This window comes from Nycticebus coucang, chromosome 8 (assembly GCF_027406575.1).
Source record: "Nycticebus coucang isolate mNycCou1 chromosome 8, mNycCou1.pri, whole genome shotgun sequence".
Lineage (NCBI taxonomy): Eukaryota > Metazoa > Chordata > Mammalia > Primates > Lorisidae > Nycticebus > Nycticebus coucang.
The window spans coordinates 26,342,930-26,368,075 of NC_069787.1; the positions used below are offsets into that span (position 1 = coordinate 26,342,930).

General features: G+C 40.8%; 1 protein-coding gene across 3 annotated transcripts in view; it reads left to right on the forward strand.

The window, feature by feature from the left end:
- FOXP1 (forkhead box P1) overlaps positions 1-25,146 on the forward strand; it is a 616,360-nt gene that overhangs the window by 71,518 nt on the left and 519,696 nt on the right. For all 3 annotated transcript variants that reach the window (XM_053600815.1, XM_053600814.1, XM_053600806.1), the window contains exon 2: positions 21,971-22,103. The gene's annotated coding sequence lies outside the window, so the exon portion shown is untranslated. The remainder of the gene's footprint in view (positions 1-21,970; positions 22,104-25,146) is intronic.

Below are 25,146 nucleotides of genomic sequence, written 5' to 3' on the forward strand. Positions count from 1 at the left end.
TGGGGTTAGATGATATCTCAGGGTTGTTTTGATTTGCATTTCTCTAGTATATAGAGATGATGAACATTTTTTCATGTGTTTGTTAGCCATTCGTCTGTCATCTTTAGAGAAAGTTCTATTCATGTCTCTTGCCCATTGATATATGGGATTGTTGGCTTTTTTCATGTGGATGAATTTGAGTTCTCTATAGATCCTAGTTATCAAGCTTTTGTCTGATTGAAAATATGCAAATATCCTTTCCCATTGTGTAGGTTGTCTCTTTGCTTTGGTTATTGTCTCCTTAGCTGTACAGAAGCTTTTCAGTGTAATGAAGTCCCATTTGTTTATTTTTGTTGTTGTTGCAATTGCCATGGCAGTCTTCTTCATGAAGTCTTCCCCCAGGCCAATATCTTCCAGTGTTTTTCCTATGCTTTCTTTGAGGATTTTTATTATTTCATGCCTTCAATTTAAGTTCCTTATCCATCTTGAATCAATTTTTGTGAGTGGGGAAAGGTGCGGGTCCAGTTTCAGTCTTTTACATGTAGACATCCAGTTCTCCCAACACCATTTATTGAATAGGGAGTCTTTCCCCCAAGGTATGTTCTTGTTTGGTTTATCAAAGATTAGGTGATTGTAAGATGTTAGTTTCATTTCTTGGTTTTCAATTCGATTCCAAGTGTCTATGTCTCTGTTTTTGTGCCAGTACCATGCTGTCTTGAGCACTATGGCTTTGTAGTACAGACTAAAATCTGGTATGCTGATGCCCCCAGCTTTATTTTTATTACTAAGAACTGCCTTAGCTATACGAGTTTTTTTCCGGTTCCATACAAAACGCAGAATCATTTTTTCCAAATCTTGAAAGTGTGATGTTGGTATTTTGATAGGAATGGCATTGAATAGGTATATTGCTTTGGGAAGTATAGACATTTTAACAATGTTGATTCTTCCCGTCCATGAGCCTGGTATGTTCTTCCATTTGTTAATATCCTCTGCTGTTTCCTTTCTGAGGATTTCATAATTTTCTTTATAGAGGTCCTTCACCTCCTTCGTTAGGTATATTCCTAGGTATTTCATTTTCTTTGAAACTATGGTGAAGGGAGTTGTGTCCTTCATTAGCTTCTCATCTTGACTGTTATTGGTGTATACAACGGCTACTGACTTGTGGACATTGATTTTATATCCTGAAACATTACTGTATTTTTTGATGACTTTTAGGAGTCTTGTGGTTGAGTCTTTGGGGTTCTCTAAGTATAAGATCATTTCGTCAGCAAAGAGGGAGAGTTTGACCTCCTCTGCTCCCATTTGGATTCCCTTTATTTCCTTGTCTTGCCTAATTGTATTGGTTAGAACTTCCAGCACTATGCTGAATAGTAAAGGTGACAAAGGACAACCTTGTCTGGTTCCAGTTCTAAGAGGAAAAGCATTCAGTTTTACTCCATTCAGTAAAATATTGGCTGTGGGTTTGTCATAGATAGCTTCAATCAGTTTTAGAAATGTGCCACCTATGCCTATACTCTTCAGTGTTCTAATTAGAAAAGGATGCTGGATTTTATCAAATGCTTTTTCTGCATCTATTGAGAGGATCATGTGATCTTTATTTTTGCCTCTGTTAATATGGTATCATTTATGGACTTGCGTATGTCAAACCAGCCTTGCATCCCTGGGATGAAGCCTACTTGATCATGATGAATGACTTTTTTGATGATAAGCTGTAATGTATTGGCTAGGATTTTGTTGAGAATTTTTGCATCTATATTCATGAGTGAGATTGGCCTCAAATTCTCCTTTTTGTTTGGGTCTTTTCCTGGTTTTGGTATCAGGTTGATGTTTGCTTCATAGAATGTGTTGGGGGAAGATTCCTTCTTCCTCAGTTTTTTGGAATAATTTCTGCAGTACAGGAATAAGCTCTTCCTTGAAGGTTTGATAGAATTCTGGAGTGAAGCCATCTGGACCAGGGCATTTTTTGGTTGGAAGATTTTTTATTGTTTCTTTGATCTCAGTGCTTGAAATTGGTCTGTTCAGGAGCTCTATTTCTTCCTGGCAGAGTCTAGGGAGAGGGTGTGATTCCAGATATTTATCCATTTCCTTCACGTTGTCAAATTTCTGGGCATAGAGTTTCTGGTAGTATTCAGAGATGATCTCTTGTATCTCTGTGGGATCAGTTGTTATTTCCCCTTTATCATTTCTGATTGAGGTTACTAGAGATTTTACTTTTCTATTCCTCGTTAGTCTGGCCAATGGTTTATCTATTTTATTTATTTTTTCAAAAAACCAACTCCTTGTTTCATTAATTTTCTGAATGATTCTTTTGTTTTCAATTTCATTGATCTCTGATTTGATTTTGGATATTTCTTTTCTTCTACTGAGTTTAGGCTTAGATTGTTCTTCTTTTTCCAATTCCATAAGATCTCTTGTGAGATTGTTGATGCTCTCTCTTTCTGTTTTTCGAATGTAGGCATCTAAAGCGATGACTTTTCCTCTCAAAACTGCTTTTGCAGTATCCCACAGGTTTTGGTAGCTTGTGTCTTCATTATCGTTATGCTCAAGGAAGTTAATGATTTCCTGTTTTATTTCTTCCTGCACCCACCTGTTATTCAACAGAAAATTGTTTAATTTCCATGCCTTTGGGTGGGGTCGAGCATTTTTGTTAGAGTTGAGTTCCACCTTTAGTGCCTTATGGTCTGAGAAGATACAAGGTAAAATTTCAGTTCTTTTGATTCTGTTGATATTTGTTTTGTGTCCCAGGATATGATCAATTTTGAAGAATGTTCCATGGGTGATGAGAAGAATTTATATTCTTTATCTTTGGGATGGAGTGTTCTATATGCGTCTATCAAGTACAGTTGTTCTAGGGTCTCATTTAAATCTCTTATATCATTGTTTAATTTCTGTTTAGAGGATCTGTCCAGCTCTGTAAGAGGCGTGTTAAAGTCCCCTGTTATTATGGTATTATCAGATATCATATTGCTCAGACTGAGTAAGGTCTATTTCAAGAATCTGGGAGCATTTAAATTGGGTGCATAAATATTTAGAATTGAAATGTCTTTTTGTTGTATTTTTCCCTTGACCAATATAAAGTGACCATCTTTGTCTTTTTTGACTTTAGTTGCTTTAAATCCACATGTATCTGAAAATAAGATTGCAACTCCTCTTTTCTTCTGAATTCCATTTGCCTGAAAAGTTGTCTTCCAACCCTTGACTTGGAGCTTTAATTTGTTTTTTGAAGCCAGGTGTGTTTCTTGCAGACAGCAAATGGATGGCTTGTGTTTTTTAATCCAGTCAACCAATCTGTGTCTCTTCAGTGGGGAATTCAAGCCATTAACATTTTTGAGATAATTGATAAGTGTGGTAGTATTCTATTCGTCTTATTTTGTGAGAGTCCATTGCTTAGTTTTATCTTTTGCATCAGTGTGGAGGTTAGGTTCTGTCCTTTAATTTCTGAATTCTTACTTTGCTGCTGATCTATTGTGGTGGTCAGTGTGTAGAACAGGTTGAAGTATTTCCTGTAGAGCTGATCTTGTTGTGGCGAATTTCCTCCATGTTTGTATATCCGTAAATGATTTGATTTCTCCGTCAATTTTTAAGCTTAGCAGGGTACAGAATTCTGGGCTGGAAATTGTTCTGTTTAAGTAGATTAAAGGTAGATGACCATTGTCGTCTTGCTTGGAAAGTTTCATTAGAGAAGTCTGCGGTCACTCTGATGGATTTGCCCCTGTAGGTCAAGTGGCGCTTACTCCTGGCAGCTTGCAGAATCTTTTCTTTTGTCTTGACTTTGGACAGGTTCATCACAATGTGTCTTGCAGAAGCTCTGTTAGAGTTGAGGTGACCTGGGGTCCTTCTTTCAGATATCCCTCTGAAAGAAGTGTGTCAGAATCTTTGGTGATATTTGGGAAATTTTCTTTTATAATATTCTCTAGTATGGCTTCCATTCCTCTGGGGCATTCTTCTTCCCCTTCTGGAATTCCTATAACTGGTATGTTGGAACGCTTCATAAAGTCCCATAATTCTGACAGTGAACGTTCTGCTTTCTCTCTCTTCTTTTCTGCCTCTTTTACTATCTGAGTTATCTCAAGAACTTTGTCTTCTACCTCTGAAATTCTTTTGTCTGCATGGTCTAACCTGTTGCTAATACTTTCCATTGCATCTTTAAGTTCCCTAATTGACTGTTTCAGTTCCTTCAGCTCTGCTATATCCTTTTTATATTCTTCATATCATTCATCTCTTATTTGATTCTGTTTTTGGATTTCCGATTGGTTATTTTCCACTTTATTAGCAGTTTCCTTCATTGTTTCCATCATTTCTTTCATTGTTTTCAACATGTGTATTCTAAATTCCCTTTCTGTCATTCCTAACATTTCTTTTTTTTTTTTTTTTTGGGTTTTTGGCCGGGGCTGGGTTTGAACCTGCCACCTCCGGCATGTGGGACCGGTGCCCTACCCCTTGAGCCACAGGCACCACCCTCCTAACATTTCTGTATAGGTGGAATCCTCTGCAGTAGCTACCTCATGGTCCCTTGGCAGGGTTGTTCTGGACTGGTTCTTCATGTTGCCTGGAGTTTTCTGCTGATTCTTCCTCATTAGTGATTTTTTTTTATCTGTGTCCTTGCCCTAATTTTCCTTTCACTTCCTCTTGCTCTTTAATTTCTCGTGCCTGTGGACTAAGGGTTACAGGACCAGAAGGGTGAGAAGGTTGAAGAGCAAAAAAGGGATGAAAGAAAGGAGGACCAAGTGATAAGAAAAAAAAAAGAAAAATAGATAAAGGAGAGGGGTTGGGTAAAAGGAATATTGACAAAAAGAAGAGAGGCACAGAAAGAGGGAGACAGAGCAATATAGGTGTACAGTAGGGTACTTTGACACAACCTTAAAAAAAAACCCACCTTCTGGAGGTACCCAGTTGGGTGGTTCCCTTGAGGTCAGCAGCTCTTTGCTAACCTGATCAGACACAGTACCCCACCTCCACCAAGTAGAGAGGAAAGACAAAAATGCTATAAATCAAACCAAAACAAGCAAACAGAAAACTTTACAGGATAAATTGGGTGAAAAACCAAATAATAGTGGTAGAAACACTAGCAAAAATGAAGTTCTACTTATTGAAAAAGGCAGCAATGGGAAATTATAATTGAACTAGAAAAATTGAGAAAGAAAAAGGATCTGTATGGAAAAGGTTGAAATTAAAAAACAAACAAAACAACATCAACAACATCAAAATAAACATAAAAAACAACCAAACCACAAAAAAAAAAAAAAGAAAAGAAAACACAACCAAAAACAAGCAGTATGTATATGGTATTGAATATTGTCTGGACAACACGTCGTCTTCTGGGGTATGAGATGTTAATCACAGTTCTGATATGACTGGAGGCTGCTGATTTCTCAAACCCCAGCAGGTAGACACCCTAAATCTCTCTTCAGCCCACTTAAAAGGCACTTTGAACTTGTAAACTTGCTGAGCAGAAGCTTTCCCAGGAAAGTGCTTGTCGCTGGAATTACTGCTGAAGTGGCTATCCATTTACCCAGTGTGCCAAAACCGGTCTCACTCTGCCCCTGAGGGTTAGGGCTGCAAGGCGGCTCAGACCCCACCCTTAGGCTACTTGGTCGCTGGGTTACCAACTGCCACCCGATTCTAGCTCTGCGACCCTGAGGGCGGAGCTTGCCGGGGCAGATCGCTCACAATGGCTCCCTGTGACCCACAGCCAAACACTATTAGCTCCGTCTGGCTCGGCGGCTCAGACTGGGGCCCTAGACAACGGCCATATTTCTCCGCACTTCTGCTCAGGCTCTCCCCAAGGTAGTTGAACTGAGTGCCAAGTCCAAAGACACCAAAACAGTTCACAGGTAAGTCCTTTCTGGTTTGCAGTCTCGCTGCTACTGAACTTACAGTTGCGGGCGGGTTTAGACGGATTGAACACACGCGACCACTTGCTGTTTTTCCACTGTTTTAGTCCTCCTGGTGGGGTCCAGAAGTCTCTCACTGACTCCCTGTATCCTCACAGGGGTGATGATAGGCAGATCCCACCAGCCAGAGATGCCTGGAGTCCTATCTCCCCAGATCACGGTGCCCAGATGCAAGGAAGCTGTTACTCGGCCTCCATCTTGCTCCGCCTCTCCCGACCCTGTTTCTTAAGAAAAAAATTCATCTCTAGTCACACCCCCTAGAAAGAATTACTTTGAGCATTTTTTTTTTTTTCTGACTTTCTAGTCTGGTTTTTCTTATGGAGAAATACTTAATGTAGCTATAAATATACTATAGTTTTATAAGAGGCAGCATTAGATAGAAAAGACCAAGGGGTTTGGAACAAGACTTGGGTTTAAATCCTAGTTTCCTACTTCCTAGCTGTGTGACTTTCAACAGGTTTTCTAATTTTTTGTCTTCAATTTCCGTCTTTAAAGTCAGGATAATAAAACTTCATTGGGTTTTGCGGTAGCCTAATTTCCATAATGTGCTCATTATGTAGCACTGTAGCAGCTGGTACAGTAAATACTCAAACTATAACTTTCAAAAGAATCAATTTTGGTAACATTTTTATTATCAGTCAACTAATATTTGTTGAACAGTATGATTTGGGGATCACATTTCCTTTTATTCCCTTTTGATTTTTTACAGCACTTTTTAATGGCTGCATAGTATTTCATTATCAATATGAGTCACCATGTATTTAGCTTTTAACTGACATTTATTTTTCTCAGTTTCTGTGTTCTGTAGATAATGCTGTGATGTATTTCTCTGAAAGCTTGTAGCTGAATTTTCCCCAGTGATTACTATTTTATATGGGTCCATTCCTAACAGTGAGGGTTGAATAGGAATGTGTGGTTTTCAGTCTTGGTGAAGCAGTGCCAGCTCACCCCAGAAAGGTGATGTCCGTTTACCTTGGCCCTCGTCCTGTATGAGAGTACTCATTTCTATTTGTGAAGCTTCGATGTAACATTAGATGGAGGGGCAGAGAGGAAGACTGGGGTAATTATGCTCCCTGAGTCATTGACTCAGATCTGATATCATGAAGGCTGAGCAGCAGTGTTCAGATTTGAGAGAGGGGAAAGGGAACATATGGGAATGCTGATGTACAATTAATTGTGTGGTCCAAGCAGAGATGAGAACAGCAGCTCTGGGATATGGATACAGAGTCCTAACTGTTGGCAAAGCATGGGGACAGTGCTCTCTAATTGGACAGTTTAATCTCTTCAGCAGCATTTTGAGGGAAAGACTCTTCGTTAGCCCCATTTTGTGGATGCAGAAATGGAGGTTTAGAGAAATTATGTAATTTGGGCAGAATCACAAGACTACGGCACAGGTAGGAGCTGAACCCAAGTGCTCTGACTCTCTGGTCCTGCTCTTGACCCAGGATGCATGGAGACTAAGCCGGAGGTAAACATGGTAGCCAGTGGGATTGGTGGAAGGGGGATTGGGAACCCTTGACAAAGTTACCAGCTAGTTGAAAAAGACGATCTGGAGCTTTGGCAGACATAGGAAGGTGGACGGGAGCCAGTGTGGGGAGGATTTGAGGCTTAGAGGTGTAGATATGGGGCCCTGAGACAGCAGATGTAAGTAACAGCACCATTTACACTGCTTTAACATTTACATGCATTATTCCTCTCATCTTCAAACCACCCCCTGATGTAAAGGGAACTGTCATTACCTCCATTTTATAGCTGATGAAACGTAGATGCAGAGAGCTTGAATATACTGGCCCAGGAATGGCCCAGCCAGGATCAGATCCCAGGCAGCCAAATCCCAAATCCTCTGTGCCGGAGCAGACTGGGAACGAAATCAGTGGAGAGTTTTCAACCTCGGGTATATTTGTTGAAAGCGATTTCTTTCCTCCTTTTGAACTTTGCAGCAATTATTGTCTGTAGAATTCATCTGGCAATTAATCATGTACTCCCCATGACACGGCTCTCATTGTTGTCTTGAAATGTTATTTAAATCGTGCATTGTTACTTAACTTCGCGTGCTGAGAAGCAGAATGTGCCTGGGTAGCTGCCACCTCACTCTTCTACGTGTGTACCACAGTGCATCAATAAATGTTTGATTAATTTCATTTGAGGAGCTTCCGGGTGGAAGCAGTAATCGTACCTTTAGACCTTGGACAGGTGACATTCATGGTGGGGAGGCAGTAGGTGCCTATGTGCATGAATCGGGGGAACCGAGAGGAGACAGACGGAGGGAATGGGGAGCATCCCTCCTGCAAGGACAGCTGGGAGGTTTGAATGCCTTCTTCACCTGCTGTTGTAGACTCCTTTCTGTCTCCTACACGGGGAGAGGTCACTTGCAGGCTGCACTCCCAGGGCTGACTGGGCACCTTGCTTTCCTACTTTTCCAGATATGCCGGACTTTAAGCAAGAAGCCAGGAGATTTAGACTATGGAGGACGATATGGAGCTTCACGTAGAGTTATAACCCTTGTATTCCCAGTTTGGCTTTATCCTGGAGCCTTTCCACATGTTCTTACTTTTCCCCGATTGAGCTGTTGGAAAAACAGTGCTCAGCAGTGTTTGGTAGTGGTTGAGGGAGGAGACTTAGGTTTCAGATAGATTGGGCTCTGTCACTTACCAGCTGTGGTGTTGGGTAAAGGGCTTTACTTCTCCAGCCTCCATTTCCTCATCTGTGACATGACAGTATTTGCTTGTGCCACTGTGTAAGGCTTATTAGCAAGAGGAAAGCTGAAAGGCAGGGATTCTATAAAGCACCCTGCAGGCATTGCAGTAAGGGCGATCTTAGAACTGGGTGTGCTCCGGGGTGTATCTAAAACCTTGCTGTGTGGAACGCCAGGGTGAAAGGCCAGTGTGTGCCTTTTCTGTCTCATATTTGCAACAGATATTTCACCACTTGGGCTCTCTGACACTTTTCCCTGGTGATGCTGCCCTAAACATCGGCTCTTCCCTTGGCTCCTGGAGATATTTCCAAACCTGAAATGTCCACCCTTCCTTTCTCATAAGGAAATGTGACTGTTGGATGTTGGATAGGTCTAAGTCTGGTTGTGTTCTTTCTATCTGCTCACTGTTGTTCTTAAGTTTGGGGTTTTCCCCCCCATTTTTATTTTTTGACATCATAAGAATTGTCTGGAAGTAATTCTTCAGTCATTTCATTAGTCATTTACTTTTTTTATTTTAAAGATTAAGAAAAAATTACTTTGAGGCAGTGGGTCAGATGACTATTGTTGGCCAGGGAGCCCTTTCCCAGCTGAGTCACTGGTCTGCCCAGACAGCTCAAAGCCAGAGTTCGCTTGACAACTAGGCACTGGCTAACATCACATTCCTTTGAAATGTCATTTCTGTTCCTTTAAGTTGTGGATTCCTTTGTGGGTTTTTTGAGAGCATGTCCCAAGTATTGTATTAATTAGATTGTATAGGCTGGAATTCTTGGTTATCTCCTGAAGTATGTTTTTCGATTTGAGGCATAAAAAAATTGTGTCACAGAGGCTGGGTGCGGTGGCTAACGCCTATACTCTTAGCACTCTGGGAGGTGCAGCGGGAGGATAACCTGAACTTAGATGCTCGAGACCAGCCTGAGTAAGAGCAAGAACCCATCTTTAGTAAAAATAGAAAAAAACCCAGCTAGGCATTGTGGCAGGCACATGTAGTCCCAGCTATGTGGGAGGCTGAGGCAGGAGGATTGCTCAAGCCTAAGAGTTTGAGGTTGCTGTGAGCTATGATGCCATGGCAGTCTATCGAGGGTGACAGCGTGAGACTCTGTCCCCAAAAAAGAAAAAAAAAAAATTGTGACATAGGAATTTTTCAGAAAGATGGGATTCAGTGTTGTCATTTTATAGGAAGGGAAACCCTTGCTCCAAGATGCTTACTAACTTGCAGAAGGTCTCAGGTGGTGTTGACAAAGCTGGGGTAAGTTTCATCTTTTTTACTATTACAATTTGTCATGTGTACCCACCCTTCTGGGCCTGGATGCCCTTCTGCTAAAACTACCTAAAACCATTTTTTCGGTTTTCTTTCCTTGATAGGATAGATGATCTGAAAGTCAGAAATGGTGACTGCCTCCATATGCCCTTGGGTCTTTCTCCGAACTCTTTGTCCATGTAACCCTGAAGCACATCATAATCTTGGGAAAAGTCTACGTAGTATGTTTGTACTCTGATGTCTGTATGTTCTATGCAGGTCCCATATGGGGTTACTCCTCCTCCTAGCATCTTCTCCTCCCTACAGTATTAAACATGCTGAAATAATAATGCTCAGTCATTGAGGATGTTTACCATATTATGGTTCCACAACACTAGTGTTGTTTATTTGTTTTTTCATGGGGTTGGAGTATTATTTGTTTTCATAAAGAATATGGCCTCTATTTTTATTCCTTGTAATTTGGAATTAACCTCAAAGGCCTATGGTAAAATGGCTTTTGTTTCTAGGCAGATATTGGAGGCAGAGGGAAATGGGGGTGGGGAACCTGAGGACTTTGGGCCACATGCAGCCTTCTGGATCCTTGAATGTAGCCTTTTGATTGAGTGCAGATTTACAGAACATACCCTCTTAATAAAGGGATTTATTCCATGAAGTTTGAATTCGGTTGACCGCCGTACTTAACTGCAGAGGGACTTCACACTCAGATCCACAGAGCAGCTTCTCTGATGACTCCACATAAACAGCACTTTTAAATCCTACTTCAAGAACTGTTGGTTTTCTCAAGAGGTATTTTCCTTTCTTTTCTTCTCTTACTTCTTTGTTATTTTCCTCCCTTTCCAAATGATGGGCTTTTTGTTTTTACATTCAAAGTCACTACTTCTTTTTCTAATTGGAAAAATCATCACAGAAAGCATATCTCAAAAGACTTACAATTAATATTGTGACCTAGTTGGTTTCTTCATTCTTTGAAACGTTACTTTGCTTTTCCTCCCATATCAGCTGTTCTGCGTGCTGGTTATGTAATCTTAACTTTCCACGGAAAATAATGAATCTCGTCAATTAACAAGACTGCCTCTGGCTTTGAGGCGTCTGGCTTCATGTGATACCACTACAGAAACTGAGGCTTGGGTTTGATACTCCCCAACATCTGCAGGACCCACCATTGTAATTTTTGCCCCTTTTTAATATCACTATGGCTTTGATTTGTGTTCTCATCCAATAGAGAGCCTTGGTCATCTGCAATCTGGTTCAGGCTTTTGCTAAGATACATAGGGATCACCTTTCCAATGTGAAGATGAAATAATGTAATTTGTTTACCACCTTGAGTTGTTTACAACAGGCTGTGAAAAATATGTTTTGAGTTTAAAAGTGTGAAAAACAAATGTACTAGCTATCATAAAAGCTCTCCTCTCAAAGTAAACATGTTTATAGAGCAAGACTCAAAACAAAATACTTGATAAGCCCAGCCAATCAAAAGAAAGTAAACATGTTTACCACAAAAGCCTTATAAAGAGCTCAGATGGCAATGAGCTATCTGTTCACTTGACCGACCTTCTAGGGAGAGGCTGAGGCTCCCCTGGTCCCTTAGGGGAAGGGATACAACTTGCCCTGCTAGCAGACACCTGTGTAAGCCCTGCTTGGTTAGCTAGATCCAGTTTGCCAGTGGGAATGTAAGTTTTATATTTTCTGCCATTGAATTGAACCATGAGTGGAATGAATTTACGAAAATGATTCTGGAATTTTTGTGATTCTTAAATAGAACCTGCCATAGATAGAGTGCCAAGTAGGCTTATGAGAACTCTTCCTGGCTTCTCGAGCCCCAGATTAGCCTCACAATGACCTTCTGTGTCCTGGGCACTGTACTGTCAGTGTTTAGGGTATATCAACATGGATTACACCCAGCCCCTGCCTCACCATCTTACTCTGGTGAAGGAAACACATAGCTCCAATGGGAAGTGGGTAGAAAAAGACATTCTGAATGATAGAGGGGTTTTCAGGATCCTGGGTACCCTGAAGGGCATCTTAGATGATGTACAAGAGATGGAGTTCAGAGAGGGGAATGTGGGTTGTATGCATGAGAAGGAGATACCAGCTTGAGATGGTAAGGGCATGTCTCAGTGATACAGTCCAGGAGCAAGTTGAGGAGAAATGACCCAGTGAGAGGTGGCTCTGTAGGAGGCTGTTGAATAGGGGATAATTTCAGAATTCACGGTCGTGGAGATAGAGGAGTTGTAAGGGGTGGTGAGATGCATGCTTTGGCTATGCCCTCAGGTATAGATGAAGTAGTAGCAATTAACTAATAATTAAGTAGCAATTAAGGAAGTCCTTACTATGTATGGACAAATATTGACCCAATTTTCACAAATGGAAAAACTTGATCAAATGTAGCTAGTACAGGACAGAACTAGGATTGAACCCAGGAAGCCTGTTCTGCAGCCTGTGGTCTTAGCTTCAGCACTGTACTGCTTCTTGAGTAGACTGGAACCTTTTAGGATTAAGGAAGCTAAGATGAAACAGGCATGTATTCACTCACTCAACAAATACTGATACTTTTGGGCCAGTCATGGTAGCTCACACCTATAAATCCCAGCTATTTGGGAGGCTGAGGCAGGAGGATTGCTTCAGACTAGGAGTTGGAGACCAGCCTGGGCAACATAGCAAGAACCCATCTCTATAGAAAAATTTTAAAAATTACCCAGGAGTGGTGGTATATACCTGTAGTCCCAGCTACTCAGGAGGCTGGGGCAGGGGGATCGCCTGAGCCCAGGAATTCAAGGCTGCAGTGAGCTATGAGCATGCCATTGCCCTCGAGCCTGAGTCATAGAGTGAGATTCTATCTCAAAACAATAACAAATAAATTTGAGTGCTTTATGCCAGGCCTGCTGTAAGCCTTGGACAGGCTATTGGAGGGACCATTTTTATGGCTACTGAAGTTGATAGAAGTACTCATACTGAAAGAATCTAGACAGAAATTATAAAGCAGATCAAATTGAGTATCCTCATCTGAAATGCTTGGTCCAGAAATATTTCAGATTTAAAAAAAAATTATGGAATAGTCACATTATATGTGCTATATGCTTACCAGGTAAGCAACTCAAATCCAAAGATCTGCAATCTGAAATGTTCCGATGAACGTTTCCTTTGAGGGATCATGTTGGTGCTCAAGAAATTTCAGATTTTGGAGTCTTTTGGAGTTTGGATTTTTACATTACTCATGCTCAACCAGTACTGAAATAACCTGAGAAAGGTGTTGAACATCCTTGACATTTAGAAGTAAAAGTCATGTGGCTGGGCTGGGAACAGCGGTGTGGTCTGTGACCACAGACAGGGTGTGGAGGGATCCCGAGTCACAGTGGAAGAGGGTGAGGGCATTTTCCTTGGAGGTGAGTGACAGGCAAGGTGAGGTGTTAGAGCAACCACTAGCCTCTTAAGAGGCAAGGAAGAAGGAAAGAGAGACCAGCTCTTTCTTGCTTGCAGTGAAGGGGTGTGGAGTGAGTGGCTTCTGGAAAAGGAGAGAGAGGCACCTTTAAGGGTAAAAGGCACACCTTTTGATTCACCCAGATGTTGGTGGCAGACAGAAGGCCTTGGAGACAGGTGAGCATGGGGCCGAGGAAAGGAGGAATGGAGAGGGATTCTGGGATGTTCATAAAGGAGGGAGGGGTGCTCCTGGTGGTCAGTCTCATCCCTGAAGAGGGGATGCGATGACACGGTGGAGTGGCAGGTAAGTCAGTCAGTGGTTATGGTTAAGTTCAGACACAGATGGCGCATGGAACTCACCAGTCTGCTAGTTTTAAGGGGAATGCTCAGAAAATTGTTAGCGAAAAGGAGAGAGAAACAAAGCAGAGAGGTTTCTGATTGAGCCTCAGAGCTGGAAAGGTAATTACATAGAAACCATATTCCCCATGTGTTCTAATTAGTCTAGTGGGTTTACTTAAAAACTTGTTTCTGACCATAGATACCAATAAGTCCTCTGGTGAGTTGAAAGAAATCTTGCTGGAGAAAGTTGAGTAAAAGTAGTAGTGATTTTTACACCTGTGGTGCATCTTACAAGGGTACATGTGAAACTTAGTAAATGTAGAATGTAAATGTCTTAACACAGTAACTAAGAAAATGCCAGGAAGGCTGTGTTAACCAGTGTGATGAAAATGTGTCAAACGGTCTGTAAAACCAGTGTATGGTGCCCCACGATCGCATTAATGTACACAGCTATGATTTAATAAAAAAAAAAAAAAAAGAAAAGAAATTACAAGCAGGGGAGAAAGAAAAAGAAAAAAAGTAATAGTGATTAGTTCTAGGGAATGTCATTGAAATTGAGGTAAGTGGGTTTGCCCAAGCATAGTGACCCATTTGGTTAAATCTGGTGAATGTTTGTATTAGACGTCTGAAACTTAGCTGTAAAGGGTGCTTATGTAGGGTATACTCAAGTAGTTGTTGTTATTAGTATTATTCTAAAGACAGAAGTATTATTTGTTCTTCTTTTCCCAGCCTTATGAATTGAGGCAGATTGGCATTTTATTTATGAACTGACAACACATACCTTTTTTCCTTGCTGATGTGCTTTTTGAACTGGGTTCAGCATTGTCAGAAAGTTATTCACAGGAGTTGGTGATGGAGCCCGCTCCACCTACCTCTGTTCCCTTTCTATTTTGGTGCCATTTGCAACAAAGGAAACTAAGTTAGTAAATTAGAGAAAGATTGAAGCTTTCACAAATGTGCTTCTTCCTATCAGGTTGTGTAACTGATTAGACAAAGTGGGCCTTCTCTTCCTGTGGCACATGGCACCACAGGGGACATCCATGCAAACCCTATGACATGGCCTTGGCCTTGGGACTCCCAAGGTCTTTTGACAAATATGATTTAGCTATATTTAGAAAAAAATCTGTAAAGCTGTGTATATGTATATTTCCAGGTATTCTTATGCACATATGTACATCTGTGTATAAATATGCACATACACATATACAGACACATTTATGTTACATGTGTATATAAAATTACAGATTTTGCATTCTTAAACCAAGGGCGGTCTAGTGGACAACACATTGGATTTGACTTTTGTATCAAGGTTCCTGTCTGAAATAGTTGGCTTTTACTGAAGGGACAAGAGGAAGGAGGGTAGGGTGAGTGAACCTAGAGAGTAGCTGTGCAGAGACAGCTTCCCTGTCGGAGCTGTGACCAGTCACAGAGGGTCTTGGTCACAACCTGTACTGCCTGGAGGTTTGGGAGCCAGAAGAATGAACAGCCTATCTTTCTGGCCTCCTGCTGTGATCCCCCTTCTCCCACTTGGTTGAAAACAACTGGAAGTCAGAAAACAGCCTTTCAGGACCCAGAGCAGAGTGGAGGTGGTAGGCGAGGCATCTGGAGAAGCAAAGGGGAAGCCAGCCAATGCATTTCATTCTGGAACCGCCCTGCGTCATTTTCTGGTGCACTCACTCAGGTAACCCAGGGGAGAGCTCAAGGTGGGAAAATTGCTCCAAGATCTTCAGGATGGCTACAAGGCATCTAGCTTGGGAGCAGTGGTTCTCAAAGTGTGGCACCTGGAACTAACTAGGAGCTCCAGCATCACCTGGGAATTTGTTAGACAATCTCAGGCCCCACCTTAGACCTACAGGCTGACCCACTAGGGGACGGGTCCAGCAGTGTGTGTTTTATGAACCCTCCTGGAGTTTCTGGTGCTTGCTGAAGATGTCTGTGAGGTCCTGGAAGCTCAGCAAATAATGTCAGTTTGCTAAGATGGCCACTGTTAGATGCTTGAGAATGCCCATGGTCAGCATGGTGTCTGTAGCACTTCACTGCTTGAAATTCTGCCGACTCCTGGCCCTCCATTTTTAGGATAGGCCAGTAGAAATAGAATAATAGGTTATATTTAGGCCATGGGGACCAATATCCAATGCAGTTCATTCCTTTAATTTCTAAGTTCTTCTCTCAGCTATGCAGAGAAGTTCCAGGACAGGCAGCAGACTTTTTGGAGGTTGTTTTTGAAAAATAGATGCAAATGCTGGTCTGTGCTGTTGTTGTTTTTCTGGTGCCTGGCAGTGTTTGGTAAACAACTTGATTGCTAGGTCCCGGCCTCCGGGAACCACAGCTGCTCTTTCCAGCTCCCTGCAGACTTTTGTACAGAGCAGGGATTGCTTCAGGGAAAATAAACAGGGGAGAACAAAACAAGAAAACATCACCCTTGTTTTGTTGCTGCCTCTACCTGTTTTCCCGGAGCTGTTTTGCAACCAGAGGCCCTGGGATTTTGGTTTCTTTGCTTTAAAAATAAGGCAGGCCCTGATGGCATCCCAAGCCTCTCTCTCCATGGCTAGACTGTGGCATTTGGAGTAGCCACAGTACTTGGAAAGCTTTGGAAAGGACTTAGTGGCCACTGGCTGAGTGCATGCATTTTTAACTATGTAAATTGAAAAGGGAGAAAGCTTCATTCTTTTTAATGACCCCCAAGATGGTAATCTGGCTTTTCAAATCTCTAGGAAAACAGATTGAATATGACACAATTAATGTTTCAGCCCTTCTAGGCTTTTCTCTAAAATATTTTAATGGGCTTTTAATTTATTACAGCTCTTGATGAGCAGGGTTGAGGCAGGGTTACTGCTGACCTCCTGGGCCAAGGTGCTCCTGAGGCTTTAGTCAAGTGGCAAAGAACAAAGGCTGGCTAGTGTTTTCTGCTGAAGCCTGCAACCCCAGGGGCTCACTAAACAATTCTTTGCCCCAAAGTGGTCAGAGGGCAACGCAGTGCTCTTCAGAACTTCATCAGAGTTGCTTGGGGTATCTGGTAGAAATGTGGATTCCTGGAACCTGATTAAGACTCTGTGGACTATGGAGGGTGGGAATCTCCATTTCAAGCTGATCCCCCAGTTGCTACAGTGTAATGAGGGAGCTGGGGCAGGAACCAGCTGTTGGTAGTGCCAGATTAAAAAAATTTTTTTTTGTACATTGTTTTATTAATGTATTTACTTTTCATTTACTCACAAGTTTCCCCATTATTTTTCTTCCTATAATGATTTTCTTTCAGCCTGAAATAAAATTTAGCATGTATTTTTAGGGAGGTGATAACTTTTGTTTATTTGAAAAGCTCTAATTTCTCCCTCATTTTGAGGAGATAGTTTTTCTGGGTATACAATTCTAGGTAGAAAGGTTTATTTTGTTTTGTTTTTGTCTCCCTCTGTGTTGTGTTCTGGATAATTTATTTGGATATCTGTCTTTTCTTTTTGTGTGTTTATTTATTTCAGTTGCATTATTTTTCATTTCTGGAGCTCAGAGCAGTTAAGCATTTTGGTTAGTATAGAGCCACATGGACATGGAATTCAGACGTGTGTCTGGTGGATTCTTAACAGAATACACACACAAATATAAAAGCAAAAATATTGCACACATCATAGTGGTGATTTGTGAGAAGGGACACAAAGAAAGAGGCTTCACGGGAGATGGGAGGAGAACCTGGCCTGCAGAGCAGGAAGTCTGGAGGGCCCACTCAGCAGTTCTCCCTCCAAAAGGGAAAGAACATGGGCATGAGGGAACTTAGGTAATCAGTGACCAACAGAAAAGGGCAGTAATACCTGGAGTGCAGGAGACCAATGGAAGACTTAGAGCCTATTTCAGAGAGGTCTTTATCCCTTCATACTGCCCTTATTTGCGTCTCTCTCACCTCTTTCATGAGAGGGTCCACCTACGAACTCTCTTTGGAAGCGCTCTAAACTTTCTCTTGGTTCTTCCTAAATAAAATTTCTCTTTGTTGCATTGAAACTTGTGCAGGTTACTTTTACTTTATATTCAGGCTGCCTGTGCTGCTCCAGTTTTATTTTCTGTTTCCATTCATTTTTGCTTTCAATTACCGCTGTGCTCGGTTGAACTTCTAGCTCAGTGAGTAATCCAACTAGGTCAGCTGGGTTTGGGGAAGAAGGACCCCCAACAATTTGTCCTTTATGTTTGGATATACCTGGTTACTTTAATGTATTAGCAGTCAATCAAGACAGCACTAATGTTCATATTCTTAGGTATTGTTGGACCAATTTTTGTCTTTCCTAGAAACCTGCCACTATTTCAGTCTGGAGTGAAAATTAGACTCCAAGCAAGCTGTCTCTCCTCACTGATTGTTCTTTGCTGGAGACTTGCCTCCTCCCCACCTTGAGACCTTCAGTATGCTTTTCTGACCTTGTAGCATGCTTTTTCCACCCAATCTGCCAGTTCTTTCTAAAACTTGCTCAAGATAATGAATTCCTCCAGAAAGTCCTCATCTGCCCAGATACCTGCTGTGTTTTTCATTATTCACTCATACAACTTCTTCATGCTTCTGAATCATTCTAGAATCTCAAAACTGGAGACATGTGTTGACCTCAGAAATCATTTGCTATGGTGGTTGCAAGATTTTTAGGTTTTTTAAAAAAATGTTAACTATTAAAAAATTAGTTTCCATCTTTGAGAAATTATGAAATGTCACTAAATATGAAATCTGGATTATTGCCTTCATTTGTATAGTTGGAAGCTTTTGAAGATACGAGGTTGGTTGTGTTCACATGTGGCACCAAGTGCTGAGTTAAGTGCACTGGCTTCACCTTGTGCTGAGAATGTGGGTGTTTTCAACTTGCCTCATTTCTTACTCTCCCTGTCACCTTACACCTGATTTGCTTTGCTGGCTTGCTTTTATCTGCCTGGTCCTTGTGGTGTTCCTTAGCTTTCCTTGTGTGAAAATAAAGCTTAGATTCAGAAAGGATGAGTGTCTTCTGTAAGGGATCATAGCCAGAACTCACTCAGGCAAGCCCGAGTTAGAAGGGGAGGAACCTCAGATTTTTGTGTTAACATATCTGCAGGAAACAGTTGGAGTTCTTACAAGTGCAAGCTTTATAGATAGAATCCAGCTACTAAAACTTTCTATGTTAAAAAAATCTAGATATTGAGCTTGTGATAATAGTATCTACTAAGTACTTTGTTGTCAGAATAGAATACTGAAAATTATATCCAGTACATAGCAAGTTTTCAGCAAATGGCAGTTATGTTTTTAGAGGATGCTGGGGGATTTTTTCAATTGTTGATTCATTTGTTATTCAAAAATTTTCACTGAGCGCCTTCTACGAGCCAGGCATTTTTCTGAGTTTTGGTGTATAGCACTGAACAAAACAACCAAGTTCCTTTCTTTCTCTGAGTTTATATTCTGGTGGAAAAGGCAAGTAGATAAATGAGAAAAAAAGTTTGCAGGTTGTGATGAGCTCTGAAGTAAGCAAATAGGGCTATACAGTGGAGAGTAGCTGAGAACCTAGTTTAAGTAGGCAGGCAGGTCTTGAAGACCCAGTGACGAGAAGGAGACAGTCATGTAAGGAATAGGATCATGGCATCCTGCGAAGCTAGTATAGCCAAGTGCACAGCCCCAAGACAGGAAAACACTTGGCTTGCTTGAAACAGAAGGAAGGCACTATGTAGGCCACTGTATCTGTGCTGGTTGTAGTTAGGGGTTGGGTTGGTAGTTTGAGGTCATGTCAGGGAAGTAGAAAGGGATCGGAGTATGTGGAGCCTTGTAAGCTATAGAAAAGTTTTAATTTCCCAAAAGTGATCAACAACTTCAGCAATGTCCCATTTCTTTTCGCTATGGGACATAGACTCTGTAGCTTTGGGGGAGCCTGTCAGCCTTGGAAATACTTCATGGGTCTCAAGGCTGCTTGTGGGCTTGGAGAACAGGGCCTTGGAGAGCAGGGCATCTTCATTTCCACTCAAAGTATGGTCCGTGATTGGCAGTATCAGCGTCCCCTGGTCGTTGGCTTGAGATGCAGAATCTGAGGCCCCACTTTAGACCTATGAATCAGACAGAGTCTTTGAGAGTGGGGCACAGAAATCTGTACTTTTTTGTTCTCTATTTTTTTGAAACAAAGTCTTACTATGTCACCCTGGGTAGAGTGCCATGGTGTCATAGCTCACAGTGACCTCAAACTTCTGGGCTCAAGAGATCCTCTTGCCTCAGCCTCCCGAATAGGAACCTGTGACTTCTTTAAAAAAGCTCTCCCAAGAGTTGCTTATGCACATAGAAGTTTGTGAAGCGTTGGAACTGTGCTCTCTGGAGAAGAAGGGAAACTTGTTATGGGCACCTAGCTGGTCTCCTCAGCCACTGAGGGTGCCAGCTCACCAGGGTGCCAGGTTGAAAATTCTTCTAAGCACTTATAAACTTTTCTGCCCACTGTGCATCTTTGGTGTTGATGGCGGTTGGGCATAATAGTGATTCGTGGTTAAAACCTCTTTTTAACTCCACCTGCACCCTTCCAAGATGCACCCTAGGTGTGGACCCACCAATCACCCACCCTCCACCTTTCCTCCCCCTCCCTTCCCCTCGCTTGCCCCCTTCCCCATATTCTAGTACTGAGATTGGGTTATAGCCTTCGTACGAAAGCTATAAATTAGTTTCGTATTAGGGTGAGTACATTGGATACTTTTTCTTCCATTCTTGGGATACCTTGCTAAGAAGAATATTTTCCAGCTCCATCCATGTAAACATGAAGGAAGTAAAGTCTCCATCTTTCTTTATGGCTGCATAATATTCCATGGTGTACAAATACCACAATTTATTAATCCATTCATGAGTCGATGGGCACTTGGGTTTTTTCCATGACTTAGCAGTTATGAATTGGGCTGCAATAAACATTCTGGTGCACATATCTTTGTTATAGTGTGATTTTTGGTCTTCTGGATATATACCTAGTAGAGGAATTATAGGATCGAATGGCAGATCTATTTTTAGATCTCTAAGTATTCTCCAAACATCTTTTCAAAAGGATCATATTAGTTTGCATTCCCACCAGCAGTGTAGAAGTAGGGTGATTGGTGGGTCTATACGTAGGGTGCATCTTGAAAGGGTGCAGGTGAAGTTTACTAAGTGTAAAGTATAAGGGTTTGAACATAATAATTAAGAAAATGCCATGAAAGCTATGTTAACCAGTTTGGTGAAAATATTTCAGACTGTATATGGAACCAGCACGTTGTACCTCATGATTGCATTATTGTACAGAGCTATGATTTAATAAAAAAAATAATAAAAAAACAAAAATAAAAAACCTCTTTTTAATCAGGAAGCTTAAAGGAGAAGCTAATAGGTTAGGTTACTTGGAATAAGTATGCTTTATCCAGAAAGACAGGCTTAGAGGTAGAAGGAATTCAGAGAGCATCGGTTAATGTCCTGACCTTGCAGATGAAGGGACTGGAATCCTGAGATGTTAAATGGCCCTCCTGTGGTCATGTGATTGATGACAGTGCTGAATCCAGAACTCAGCCCTCTCAACTGCCAACCCTGATTATTCCAGAGTGTTTTCCACTGGTGGCACTATTTTCATACATACTGCTCCTTATGTAATTTATAACCATTTTAGAAAAAGATACAATCATTAAAAAAAAAGATAGAATTTTCTTACCAGTTTTGTGTGCATTATTATTATTATTAGTTTTTATTTTCAGAATTTTAATACAAGTACATTGACTACCTACTAAACGCCAAACATTGAAGATAAAAAACTTAAATATATAAATGTTATAGAAGAATATATCTGCTCAATACATTTTTAAATAACTTTATGCCAGTTCTTATTTATAGAACAGGTGCTTTTAATACAGTAATCTCCCACCCTTAAAATGTTCTGAGTGAGGCTACATTACCATATCCCACAGGGGTAGGGAACCTGTGTTCATTATTATTTTTATGTTAAAAATAACTTATTTTAAAATAATTCTAAAATAATTTATTTATAGTTTCTATATGGTTTTCTGTCCTCTACGAAAAATCATTACTTACTGGGAATGGTATGTACATTTTATCCAAGTGAGAGTTTGAGTTAAAACAGCTTACTGTTACCTGCATACTTTATAATGGAGTGTGATACTTTGTAATGCTAAAATATTTTAAATACTTGCTATAAACTTCACAGTAAATGACAACCTTGCAGTGGACATGTCGGAGTAATTGGTAAGTGTATCTTTCTAAACAGTATTTCCGGTTCATACTTAACAGCATCACACTTGGTGTATTGACACAGTCTCGCTCGAGCGGTGTTTTCCCCTACCTCTAGAATCTGTGTTGGTCTTGGTGTTTTCAAGTTTAAGGAAGTGGTGGTTTTTAGAAGTTACATCTTCGTTATGTGTAAAAATATACATATATATTTTTTTATGTTGCAGTGTCCCAGGAGCTTCTGCTGACAATTCCAGTTTCCGAACGAAACATTTTGGCAATGGTGAGGGCTTCAACCCCTTCTCTGATTTGCTGTCAACCATGAACGGATTGTGGATGTGATGCCTGCTAGCCCAAAGGGTGAGTGAATGCTTGTGATTATTCATCTGAAAATTCACAAGACAAAAAGTCCATCAGGACAGTTGCCCACTGAGCAGGAAAGATTCTCATTTTGAAAGAAGGAACAGACCTTGTCATCGTTCTCTGGTATACCCGTTTCAGAGAATTCCTGTGATGATCTGAGGATTTACACACGGCAGCACAGGACACAGGGGAACTTCGCTTTTTTGTTTTAATCCTTCTCGGCAGCGTGGGTGATCTGAGCCATGGACCACATGTACAGTTAAATTGAGTCATTGTCGCTTTGGTCCCATTACTACTTGTGAAAACATGAGCTGCCGTGAAACAAACTTTAGTTTTTGAGTTTTAGGGGAAATTTAAGTTTGATTTGTTCATGGAGAGAGTCCCATCCCTAGTTTTTCACATGATTAGGATACTTGAGAAAGCCAAAAGGTTGAAAACTCTAGTGTTTTTCAACCCTTTTTTTATCTCACAGCACACTTGAAACTATGGCTAAATTTCTGCAGCACAACTGAAATGATGTTGATCAAAAAAAAAAAAAGTAAAGAAAGGAGTATACTTACTGTGCTTTGAACTTCTTTCAAGAATAATTTAATTAATCTTTAAAAATGTTCACAGCACACCTAATATCCTCTCACAGCACCCCAGTGTGCTGCGGCCCACCAGTTGAAAAATCAATGCTCTAGCTTCTCAAAGGTTTTTTGAAAGACTTTTGGGCGTGCTTTTTTTTTTTTTTTTTAATCATAGTTTATTTTCTCAGGTTATTCATTGACTTCTTAGGGGGAGTTAAAAGGGACATGATAATATTTTTTTCTTATGTGTGTTTTCCATATTTGGTAGCATCTGTTTCAGTCCTCAGCTATCGCTCCCCTGTAGTAACAGACCTTATGACTTGTCATTATCATGGACAATTATCAGTTGAGGCCAAGTGTTTGGGTGAAAATTCTGACATCATTCAATGGGAGCTTTGTCATAGAGTGAGGTCAGTTTTATGGAGGACATAGTTGTAGGGTTTTGTGATGAATGGCATTTAATGGTGAGAGCCATTAACATAAACTCATCCAGTCTCAGTACAACTGTATTTGAAACAGATTTGGGTACTGGCGGGAAATGGAGGTAACCAGAAAGAGACGTTGTTGGGACTTGGAGACCCAACAGTTACCTGACATGAGGCAAAGCAATCTCTGTCCTTTGATTTCCTATATTTTTCAAACAAAGCACATAGGTTAGCGAATCCTATCCTTTCTGGGCTATTTAGGCCCCAGCAAGTATATTTCGATACCCTGGGTGTACAGCCAGGACAGCTGAAGCCCAGGGAGTCTAACTGGCATATCTGAGTTTCTCGGATTGTTCAGGACTTGACCTTAGTTACAGAGAGCAACTAGCACCCATTTAGCTTATTACATCTCTTCTGATCATCTTAACAAATCCCTCGAGGTTCATAGATTAAAAACTGTTAGTTTTAATGTCCATAGAAACTATGTCCTTAGTGAAGCAACTAGCCCGAATATCAGAGACCAGGTGATCCTCAGATAAACTACTGGCTTTAAAATTTAACTGACTACTTCACTGTGTATTCCATTCTGCTGGAGCTATCTAGAGTTAGAGAAAAAGTCCAGACTTCTATCTTATTTTTCTTATTGTCAAGAAAATGCCAGTAGTAAACAGTAACACATAAGGCAAAGGCGTCCATAGTGAAAAAGAAATAGTTAATGAAGTTTTTGAATTTTAGAGCTGTTAAAGATCTTTAGTTATAGCCGGGCATTGTGGCGGGTGCCTGTAGTCCCAGCTACTTGGGAGGCTGAGGCAAGAGAATCGCGTAAGCCCAGGAGTTAGAGGTTGCTGTGAGCCGTGTGACGCCACGGCACTCTACCTGAGGGCGGTACAGTGAGACTCTGTCTCTACAAAAAAAAAAAAAAAAAAAATTAAAGATCTTTAGTTATTTTACTGGGTGGTCTTGGGCAAGTCCTTTGATTTCTTCATTTCTGTGAACATTCTTTAAGATTTTCCATTGCTGTGCAGCTGCGATAGACTTTTGTGAATGATCTGTGGATTAGTGAACGCATAGCACATGTTATGAAAATTTATGTCTTTGGTGACCCAGGTAGAGTTGAGAACAAAGTCTGGATCTGTCTTATATACACAATGAGAATTCATAGAAGTGGTTGAAATTCTAAAGGCATTACAATAGCGTCAAACTCAGGTTTGTCAAACTCAGGTTTTTGGTTACCTGTCATCTCTGTCTTTAGTATTGAGAGAGTCTGACTCAATCTCACTATCATAAAATTGATGTATGAAATTTAACTAAACCACATGAATGGATTTGTTGAAAACTCAGCTCATTTTATTCATTAATTTCAATCGGGTAAGGCCCACTATCTGAAAAATCAATCTGAAGAACTGTAATGAAAATGATATCTCTTTTGAAAAAATGAACAATTAGGCTCAGTTGAATACTGTTTTTTTTTTTTCTAAATAAGAAAGTTCTTTGTATTTATCAGACTGTAATAAACTTCCTTTTGTTGTGTTTTAGCAGGCGATAGAAGTATTTGAAATCCTGTGAGCTAGAGCATGTGCTCTGGTTTTCTGTCCTCCTCGCAGTTTTTCCTTAAGGCGTAGTTCCAGGGCTAACTCAAAGGACTAATGCTCTCCCTCCGTGATGCAGTGGCTGGCCTTCCATGCATTATGCATCTGATAGCTAGTTAGTCCTTTCATTGTCAAAAATTTATTCACAGTCCTGTGCCTTTTAGAACTTTACAGTTTATTGAGTAACCAAAAGAAGCACCAATTAATTGTTACAGCTGATAATTTGGAGTCTTTAGGCCTGAGATAAACTCTCATTCTGAGTGAAGTGTTTCATGGTAAGTGTCCTCATGGTAGCACAGGGTCAGAGTCACAGAGGTAGGCAGCCAGAACAACAAATCGTCTCACTCAAATGCAAGGAAATGAAACCGGGAGATGAAAGGTTTGCACAAATAGATCATTATGGCAAATTTTTTAAGGTCAGAAAATGGGTAATGTACTTGATTGATGTTGGTGATAA